The sequence below is a fragment of the Dermacentor albipictus genome, unplaced genomic scaffold (genome assembly GCF_038994185.2).
Source record: "Dermacentor albipictus isolate Rhodes 1998 colony unplaced genomic scaffold, USDA_Dalb.pri_finalv2 scaffold_24, whole genome shotgun sequence".
NCBI classification, from domain to species: domain Eukaryota; kingdom Metazoa; phylum Arthropoda; class Arachnida; order Ixodida; family Ixodidae; genus Dermacentor; species Dermacentor albipictus.
The window spans coordinates 4,101,231-4,112,543 of NW_027225578.1; the positions used below are offsets into that span (position 1 = coordinate 4,101,231).

The 11,313-nt window shown below is 42.5% G+C and overlaps 1 long non-coding RNA gene across 1 annotated transcript; it reads left to right on the forward strand.

Moving 5' to 3' along the window:
- The first annotated feature begins 4,180 nt into the window (after positions 1-4,180).
- Positions 4,181-10,925, forward strand: LOC135909080 (uncharacterized). The gene is made up of 4 exons (XR_010566562.2): positions 4,181-4,399; positions 6,717-6,799; positions 7,411-7,633; positions 10,832-10,925. It is a non-coding gene; the product is annotated as an uncharacterized lncRNA (long non-coding RNA).
- Positions 10,926-11,313: the final 388 nt, after the last annotated feature.

Here is an 11,313-nt window from a genome sequence, read left to right on the forward strand (position 1 = left end):
TTCTAATCAGCATGGTTTGAGCAAGGAATTTTCCTTTGACACACAATTATTTTAACTAACGACTGACTTGCACTTTAACATGGGCTGCAATCTTCAAACTGACTGCATCTTTCTTGACTTTTCTAAAGCTTTTAGACCGCGTGCCTCACTGCCACCTAATTCCTAAATTATCTGCCATACGACTTTGTTCTTTAAGATCATCCTGGATTCGTAATTTTCTTTCTTTTCGAGAACAGGGGCCCTGGGCCCTATAACGTAAAACTTTTGCAATATGTTTTTATTCCAATTTCCTGACGTCAAGTTTGCGTAACCGCTCACGCAAGCATCGGGTGGTCACCCATAGGGTTCTCTAAACAGATCAACCAAATGTTTCTTCGTTGATAGGAGGTCACTTTTGTTTTCTTGAAAAACGAATAACATTGCCCCAACTAAGCGGCTCGTCTTGTGTAGTTGGCTGACAAGAGGTGAAGAGCACGCTCAAGTGGAGAGGGATTCCATGGGGCCGAGCCACTGCACTGGATATCGATAACTGGATGAAGAAAGTGCTGCTGGCGTCTGCGATTGGTCCACTTTCTCTTGCTTAGCTTACGGTGGCGGGTCGACAATCGCGGCGGCATGCAACGGAAGCTTAGGAATGATGATAAAAGTTATCCTCACCAAAGAAGAGTTGGCAGAAATCGGTCGTAAACGTTCCGAAAGTGCTTGAAAACGTTACACGGCGGTGCAAAATGTTTCATTATACGCAAATAAATCCATGCTCTCCGACAGGTGCGAGTAGCTAGTGCATCAGCGATTGGCAGCAGCCATCTTTCATTCCTTTCGGAACGGGGCAGCCAGCGGTTATTCAGAAGAAAAGGTGACTTGAGAAGCATAGTAGCAATACGTGGAGTAATTTGAAATAGGATGGTGACGAGCAGTCTGCGGTGCAATGTATGTGGTGACTGAAAAGCAGCGGCATGGTCTCTCAAGGGGCATTGCACCAGTCGCTCAACGTAGGTGTCGTTACGGCGGCATCCAGAAATGGCGATACTCTGGGTTGAGGCACCGGAAAAGGCATGTTGACTTCGGCATGTGTTGGTGAGGGGGTTTCAAAAAAATATATAATAAAAAAAGAAGGGAAAATAGAAGGGGGGGGGGACCGAAACCGGAATAACAAACAGGAGGGTGACGTGCACAGGAGCGGGCGGGGGCAAGTGTACTTGGGAGAAGGGTTCACACAGTTGATATAGGCGTAAAAACCTGAAAGATTATATTAAATTGAAATCCACAATCAAGAATCGGGCTGACACATGGAGTGAGAGAGAAGTCATAAGGCAAAGGCAGGGAAGTTAAACAGGCTGAGCCCGGTAGGCTACCTTGCACTGGGGAAGGGGGAAAGCGGGTTCGAGTAGCACACTTTGCTATAAAGATTATAAACAGGGACAAGGTGCCTCAGAAATGCTGGAACGCGTTTCCACAGGATGAGTTGTCGTCGTCAAGGGCCCTTGACGAGGCTAGGTCCTCCTATCGAAACGTGTGCAGCCTTTCTGGGCCACTTAGAGATGCACTGCACTCCAGTTACGGCGGAGTGTTCTTATCACAGTCTTTTACCCAGCCGATTTTTGGCTTTTTGGCTGTGGCTATGAGACATTTTCATGACAGAAATAAAGATTTGATTTGATCTTATTTGTTACCTTTGTAGTACTACATCAGACTGACCTTGCGCTGTCTCTTTTTTCTCTTTATTTTTCAGCCTTTCTTCCATAGCAATATCTCAAAGTGAGACGCCATTTCATAGAAGAAACGTCCCCATTGCCATTTATCTTTAGCAGAGAGAACTGCTCGGAGAAATTTTACGTCGACAACAGAATCTCACTATTAGCAAAAAAGGAACGTCGCCATTGGATGAGGTCAAGTCCGTTTATTTTTTAGAGACCCCTTCACTAAGGCTGTTACGTAAGTGAGCACAGAACCAAAAATCGATGTGCTAACATAATAATATACGTACATAAAGAAAAGCAAGGCGCACTACCAAGAATAAAACAGCAAAATAATATGTAGAATAATAATAAAGCGTACACGTTCAGATAACGCGCTAAAAATGTAACAGACTGTTGTTCTGACAACACTGGAGAAACATATTCAATGAACCTATGTTGGCTAGAAATGGCAGCAACATGGTGAGAAACCTGAAGCTGTTCAGAAAAAAAAATTAGGTCAGATTGTGCTTGCGTGTGACTGCGGGAGTTAGACTTAAAATTGGTAACCAGCCCTTACAAAAATGGTTGTTGAATTTCCATTGTTGATCTGTTGTACTATCATTGATTCCATAGAAACTCCACAAAATTACAACATTCATTGAGCCAGCACCATGATAGTTCAAGAAAATTTTTATTGACAACTACACAATAATTTTTTTATTGATGAAATATTGTTCAATTTCTATTGTGTAATGCCAACAACTGGACCGAGTTAAACAGGCGACATACAATTTACACGAAACAATAAACAAAAGTTTAGGTCCCTTAGTTTAGGCTACAACATGAAATGGCGTTATTAAGCTGGCCAGAGCTTCAACCAATCATTATTAAAAAATTTGTTGCACAGGCAGTTGTACGTTCAAGTGCAGAGTAAAGGCCACTGCAAAATAATGCACTAATGCGTTATTAATGCAAAATAATGCTGTATTGAGCCGCTGCAGCGCCAAATGCACAATCTCCGGATAGGTTCAACTTATATTAATCATTGTGGATATTGCAATGTGCGCTATAACTGCAATGGAAGACTTGAAAAAGATTGAGTGTAGGTGATTCAGTGTAAAGCTTGAACATTGTACTACCAAGGAAAGAAGAGGTTCATCCCACTGGGCAATTTACAGGGTACTTTTTCTTTTTCGCTGCACCAAATTTTTAAACTTGCAAAATATAAATCACGGTAATGTTATGTTTACCATACGACTGCACAGATTGGCGGCCTCTAGATATAGAGCAATTGCCGCACTTACGTACGTAATTAGCAAAGTTACGCTAATTAACTTTCTAATTATCAGCAATAGGTGGCTACAGCAAATGAGTACTTTGGTGCCCGTGCTCGACACTACCTATCCCAATGATCAAATTTTGAATAGTGGATTTCATGTGGGAGCTTCGCGAACAATTAGTTCCCCTTGGCAGGCTCCTTGAAATCGAAACTGGCTGGACAAAGAGCGCCTTTGTCGTCGGCGTAGCTTCATGTCTTCCTCAATGCATGCAGAAGCATCCAGAATACTGAGAGGTAACCGGTTCTTGAACTTTTGTTTCGAGCCTATCGGTACGTCGATGTACGGATCCTACTGGACCTTACCAAAATTTATACTACGTGGCATCACAAGCTACCACAACAATACAGAGCCTGCGGAAAGGCGACCTCGCGTAAATTTACACTATTACATTACGGCAAAATATGCAACAAAATTCAGTGTAAGCGCGCCCACACGCCGATTGGCAGAGGTCACGCGACCAACTACATTGATGATGATGATGATGATGATGATCGGCACCAAAAACCTTTGAAACAGGGCGGAGACAAATAGTCTCTTAGTCTGCTTGATTTATTCAGGTTTCACATCTATATATAGCGACCGAGACGCGACTCATACAGACTCATGTTCGCATCAGCAAGCGCGACCTGCCCGTCGTCAGAAGAAAACATTTGTCGATTGATGCCGTTCACTTCTTCTCGCGCCATCGTTGCCGCGTAAGGTAACCTTCAGCGCATTGGTTAAGCAGCACAGCTTTGCCACTGCATTCGCGCGGCTGCAACAACGAGCACTTAGGGAATGAGCCAAACCAGTGGTGAATCGCCACCATTTGCGACTACTCGCTTCGTGACAGCTTGATGGATTTGTTGCCTTCGAGATCGAGACGATGTGTCGTCACGGAGGAAATCTCGGAGGCTATGCTTCAACATTGCCATCGATACTGAATCATTGTTTCAACGCAGATAATTGCGATTTGCGCAGCAACATAATTTATTTTATTACACTTTGTGTATAACTGACAGCTTTGCAAAAAAAATTATAGGAGTTCTTCCCGAACAAAATATTTTTGAAAGTTTTTTACCAAACTTAGCGAAATGTACAAAAGTTAACAAGCAACATTGAAATTTGTTTCTTTTTTTGCGTGTTTGGTTGTTTGGCATTTGTTTTCGTCGCCATTTTGCTTTTTTGCGTGGTCACCGTGTGCGCGTTGTGTGCGTCGTGAGCTGCAAGCATGCGTGTGCGTTGTGATCTGCTGTTGCGCGACAAGAGACATTTTTGCCAAGAGCGTTGGGAGACGAAAAGCTGAATGTGCCCGTCCGTCCACTGGCTGACGCGGAGGTATGCCACCGACTGGCCTGCGTGGAAGCGTGCATGAAGAATGGAGCGCCGGCTGACCCGACGGTAAGTACGTTTCTTGTCTGTATAACTGATCGGCAACGTTCTGACTGGTGTCGTAGAAGTCGCGGGGCGCTTTTTTTGTCTCTGGGTGTACGTCGGGCAGACTTGCGCCTGTGGCGCTCGTGCTGCGTGAGTCAACCACTCCGAGCTGTATGTCTGATTCACGCGTGGTGCACGGCGTCGGTGTTTCAAAACATTTCGTGCCGGGCCGGTCCCGGGTGCATGTGTAGCGTGTTGCATGCTCATTCGGTCCATCAAGCGCTAAGGTGGGGTCATGTCTGTTTAAGCTGTGTGTTTAGCAGCCTGGCCTATTCGTCTGTACTACACGGTAGCCAAGTTTATCGCGAACTGAAATGCACGAAACCGCTTAAAACAAGGGCGCCTGTTCCTGTGTTGTCATGCTCGTCCCCACCCTTTGCGGTAGCTTAGTGTTGCACCACTGGCCTTGAGGCCGCAGGTGCAACTCCGGCTGCGGCAGCCGGATTTCGATGGGGCGAAATGCAAAAAACGCTCGTGCTTGGATATGGGTGCTTGTTAAAGATCGGGGTCGTGGTCAAATTTAATTCAGTTATACACTGCGGCGTACCTTGTAGTGAGATCATGGCTTTGGATAGTAAAATCACAGAATTTGAATGTTTAACTTGCTTGACCCTGTTTTAAGTATTACCGTTGCAGCAGGACCCATGCACAGCCGTTTATATGAAAATCGAATTGGCGGACCGTCTTTTCCTTGTATTGTCATCAAATAATCATGCAGAAATGTCGTGGCCGATATCGTGTCATGTCTAATAAACGCGGATCGTCCTATAAAACAGGCTGGTTGATCGTTCGCGAATCGAATGCTACCGTGTTGTAAAAAAGAAAAAAAAATGCCTAAAGCGCATGTGATTGACGCCACCAGTTTCTCTCTCAGCCCTGGGTATCTTTTTCATGTTGCAAAATTATTTCTGTGAAATTATTTGTGTGCTCTGGATATCTTAAAGAACAAGATTTTACTCAAACCTGTAGTGTATTAAGACTTGTTAATCCGGCGTTACTATAAATATATGCCTTCTTGCAAAAAAGAAAGAAAAAAGGTTATGAAAGCATGCAAGCCTCTGAATACGAGAGAAAAGATGCAACCTTTAGACCAAATCTGGGTTATTTTTCCCTTCAGAGGACTGACCCAAATTCCTACTTTTATGTTCGCACAGAAAAGTGCCTTGTCATAAAGATGTAATATCAGACACTTTCTTTTGAAATGTTTTTCTCTTAACCGCCCTGTGAAAAACTGTTGGTAAAAGAATTCGGTTCTTGCTATTTCAGTATACCTAAAACATATGCAGTGAACAATAAAAATATTCAACTAATTCATTCAGTCACATAAATAAAATACATTGCTAACACAGTAGCTGGTAGCAAGAAACACTTGGTTACATAAGCATCAAGCACTTATATACATTTTTTGTTATTGATGGCATTTCACTGTGTAGCTGATATGTAATACTGCATTTATAAAATACTTTAAATAGTGGCATCCACAGCATCTGGAGAAGAGTGCAGGGCACATTGTGTCTGATACTAGTGCAAACTTGCGTGACACATCAACAGCAGGCAACAATCTTACACCATCTGTGTATTGGTTTCTGTGAATATAAAAAAGGATCTTTAAGGCCCTTCCCTGCATGTGCGAATGTACTTTGCCACACCGAATAAACAGTGCTAACATAACAAGAACCAGTTGAACATGCCCTTCCACATCAAACGTTCCTGTGTACACGCCCTGTAATATTTATGGGAGTATAGGTGTCGAGGCCCTCTAGCCAGTTTATGTATGGAACTCCATGACTCGGGACAAAAAAGCACACTGCAGCAGTGTATGGGTCTGGTAGTATTCAGTCCGTACTAGAATTTATGAGGAATATTGAATACTGAAGCATATTTAAAAAAGCTTAGATGTATTGATCATACTGATTTGTTCCCTTTTGCTGCTTGAAAGAAATACCCATTAATTTTTTTAATAATTTTGTGGATAAACATGCCTATTCTTGAATTCAAAACTATCTGTGCAGCATGTGTGAAGACCTGCAACACTTTAATGGAAGGCTTCTCGGCTTCACTCGACTATCACGAAGTGTCATGCATCCGACTCATGTTAAATGCCAGGCTCGCCAAATCACGCTTCAGTGACTGATGCACAAAAACCGAAGGGTCGCAAAATTCATTATTAAGTGCGAGATATTTTGCTGCATAAGGAAGTAGCATTTGGTGCTTTATCGCTGAAATGGTTGAAGTACATATTACTTTTATTCAGCGGTTGTATTGCTTTCTCATTATGCAGAAGCTGGCAAGAGAGTGAAGAGGCTACGAAAAATCCTCAACATCGAGAGCAAGCCAGAAGAACCAGTAATTGCTTGCACACAGGTACGCTTATTGTGTGCTGCCAGTTGTTCTCCCTTCTTTCTTTCGCTTTCTTTTTTGGCAATATAGTGCATTTGAAATGATTCCGTGAACAAAGCAAGATTAAATCAGTGTTTCCCAACTTCTGGCCCCTGGAATCACTTGACATAGCGAAAGGGATCTGTATGGATCACTTAAAGATTTGCAGTTGATCTTGCGATGTGTGACTATGACTAAAATTGATATCTGGGCAGCATGGTGGCAGGTAGCAAGCCGTTGCGGGAAAGTTGCTGGTGCTGTATGCTATTTAGCAATAATTAACAATGATCGTGTACGAGATCACGCTCACTGACGACAGCTTGTGTATCTGTGGGCAACCAGCCGGCAACTACTAAGTCCACCTCTGAACAACTTATATTTGTTCGCACACGTGCACATGTGCTGCAGTGTCAGTAACTGCAAGCAACTGTCAAAGAAATGCCTCTGCAATGCAAACCATGCAACGGTGCTGCAAGACATTTGTTTTTCTTCTGCTGTCATTTATGGCTTGTCCTTTTGATGATAAATTGTTCACCTTTATGCTCTGTGTGATCAAAAGTGAGCTTTTAAAGTGTCGCTTAATTTTCTGTGTACAGGTTGACATTGGTGGCCGGACGCTGATTGATAAGAACATCCTCGATCAGCTGAGCCAGGCTTGTGACTGTACCAGTGGCCGTGGAAAATTCGTCAGGGCACATTTGCACCACGTCTTTACTGATGGTGGGCTCCACAGCAAGCCGCTGCTTGGGGGAAGAGCTGCCTACGTGGCGAGACGGTTCAAGAGGAGGCCCTCAACACTGTATGCGTGGAGACCGATAGGTGTGTACGCTATTTTAATAGTCATGTAGCCTTAAATAATGAAATCAGAACATGCATATAAGTTGAAGAAAGGCTATTTGTACAAACTGTACTGTTAGCAACTGGATAAAGTATAGTAAGTGTTCCTAATATTTGGTGTAGAAAAACAAATAGTTCCCTTCTTTCATTATTTACATTATGGCCACAAAGTTATTCACAAATTTTAGAGGCCTGATAAAAGAAATGATTGGTTGAGCTATAGATTGATCACAGCTGCTTAAAAGATACTGATGGGCTAGTTGGTGAGCCATGATATTGAAGCAGCACACTTACATCTGACACATACGCGTACACATAGAAAGGACATACACAGGCGCTGGACTGCACATTTTACAATATTGCTTAAAGACGACCCGTCTTTTGTAGTGCCACTTGAGAAGCACACATGCTCTGATGGCAGTGAGGTGCGACAAGAGCGAGAGTAAAACACAAAAAAAAAACACAAATAGAGGTGACATTTTTGGATTCCCACCGTGAATAATCAAAGTCTAAATAGCGGCACGCTTTTTCAGAGAATGATACCAAGGTGCAACCGATAGACCTATCTTTCCATTTGCCAGTTTCTGTTGCTTTGTTTGTTATGTTCCCTGCGCAAAACTTCCGTATCTTTCAGGACAGGTTTGCAGCCCCAATCCTTGCAATGATAGGCTAAATGACTTGTATCTTTAGCCGTGCAGGGATAAATGTGCTCATTTAGCCTTGTATATTCAAGCACTTGCATGTCTGCCCAGTGTATGCCTTGTTACAGGACAGAAGGATCCTATAAACCACTCCGTCTGCACAAGTGACATAGGGCTTTCGATGGTTGATTGCACAGGGACTTGTTCTTTTTTTTGTGCCATTCACCTTTTTGCACAGGATCGACAACTGCAGAGGTGTGGTAAACACTACATCAACGCCTGCCCTTTGACCTATCTTTTGCAGATTGTGGGAAATTGTGTGTACATAAGGTATGACTGCGTTGTCTTGACAGTCCTTGTGACTGCAGTGGATCCGCTCACTTTTTTGTGTTTAGTAACCTGAAACGTATCAAGAGCTTCGATGGATACCTAGGGCTCCTGAGGCGGGTTACCTTGTTTGTGAAGCTGGTTTCACATTTGTGATGGCATGATTTTTGCAGTGCGTTAAGAAAGCAAGAGCGGACAATCGCCCTCTTCACAAGCTTTGAATGTGCCGATTGGTAGGGAAGGACAGATTTGTTGCCCCTTGGTTCATAATACCAACATACACACCAATGCAGTGTTTTATAAATGCCCCACGTCATTGTTACTAACACATAAGCTACCTATCAGCGGTTTTATTAGGTTTTTAGAGCTTGGTGCATATGTATCCTCTGATCAAATCTGTTGGTCTTATGAGCCATGGAGCAACAAAGCTGTCCTTCCCTACCACTTGGCCCATTCAAAGCTTGTGAAAACGGTGACTGTCCACTCTTGCTTTCTTAACACACTGCAAAAAACATGCCATCACAAATGTGAAACAAGCTTAACAAACCAGGTAACCTGCCTCAGGAGCTCTGGGTATTCATCGAAGCTCTTGATCAGTTGCAGAATGCTTACATAAGAAGACAGAAAAGGCGAGCGGATCCACGTACAGTCACAGGGCATTACAAGCTGGTCATGCCTTATGTACTCACAATTTCCCAAATCTGCTAAAGATAGGTCACAGGGCTGGCATTGATGTGGTGTTTTGCGCACCTCTGTGATTGTCGAGCCTGTGCAAAAAGGGGAATGGCGCGAAAAAAGGAACCAGTGCCTGTGCAATCAACCACTGAAAGCCCTGTGTGAATTGTTCAGAGAGAGTGGTTTATAAGCTCCCTCTGTCCTGTAACAAGGTATACATTGGGCAGACGGGCAGGTCCTTAAGTGCGAGGCTAACTGAGCACAATTATCACTACATGGCTAAAGATTCAGATCACTGAGCGTTTAATTGCAAGGATTGTGGCTGCAAACCCATACTGAAAGATACGGAAGTTGTGCGCAGAGAACACAAACAGCAAACGGGTAATTCTTGAAGCAATAGAAATTGACAAATGGAAAGATAGGTGTATCAGTTGCCCCTCAGTATCATTCTCAGAAGAAGCATGCTGCTATCTTGGACTTTGGTTATTCATAGTGGAAATCCAAAAATTTCATCTTTATTTGTGTTTTTTTGTGCATTTTATCCTGGTTCTTGTCACACCTCACTGCCATCAGGGCATGTACGCTTCACAAGAGACACTATAAAAGATGGGTCTTTGAGCAATAAAGCAGTAGTTGCAGTCTGGCGCCTGTGTATGCCCTTTCTAAGTGTACGTGTCAGATGTAAGTGTGCTGCTTCAAGATCATAGCTGGCCAGATAGCACACATGTATTCCTAGGTCGACTTCTGCACCAGCTATTTCTGATGGCACATTTTAATATATGCTCGGCGATTTGCTATGTGCTGGCTATCTTATAGCTTTGTTTCTTTACTAAGAAAAACCTGCACTATTTTTCAAGACTTCTTGGGTTAACTTAGCGCTTATTGTTATTATAAAGTGTCAAATATATATGTTGCATGAAAGGTTCACTCTAGCAGGAACTTAGTGAATGCACAGAGAGGAAGAGCCCCATCACATTCGTGTGACAGTCACGTTGAGCATGGAGCTGATTTAGTTCATTTGCTGCATGTCTGACCACCACTGCTGTCATGTGTAAGCAGCAGGCTGCACCTACTTTAAAGATGAATGTTTTCTCTTAAATCAATTAAAGTCTGACAGGAAGTAGTAAATTCCAGATGCAATGTTTTCACTTGCTATGTTCAAGCTTTGCATTGCCATAGTGACCATCAGATAATTTAAAGCATAATGCTATTTGTAATAACACTTAATCAAGGATAAAACGAAAATATTACGGGATTTTTTGGGCAGATAATTCGAGCATGAAACTAGTTTAATCTGCATAGAAGCTCACTTGTATACTTTTTGTCTAGCAGCTTGTACAAAGCTCTTGCCACATTTACCATGACTCCTTATACTGTTATTATAGCTCCTTATGCAGAACATCAGTAGTACATTTATTAAACATGAAAGCTTCTAGTAGATATTTATTTCTTAGTTTTGTGGTTTAAATAATCACTATTGCCTGCTAATTTAATTTGCTAAAGCTGCACATTGTTTCATTTACTCATATGTTTTCAGGATACACCTGCTCAGTTTCCGGGAGCCAGTGTTCCGTACATCAAGAAGAGCCTATCCTTGCTTCTTTCGTGATAAATAAAATGAAGTAAGACCATGCCTTTTCATATGCCTTCTTATTTGTTACTGCTGGCTGCACCTCATATTCAGCCTCAGTAAGCATTATCTTGCATGAAGTCATTGCATTGAGGACTGAATGCAATGACAACTTTATGAAGATGCTACGCAATACAATGACAACCCAGTGGAAAAATAGTACAATGAAAATCCTATGAAGATCCCATGAAAAAACAACACAATAAAAATACCATGGAGACCCCATGGAAATACACCACCATAATACTCCAATGGAAATACAATGGATTCACGGTGGCCACTTTTCCATAATCTCTCAACAAATCCTCCATCAAATGCCAATGGAATTTCCACAATTTTTCTGTTGATGGTACAATAAGATATCGATGGAAAATCAATGGATTTCCAAC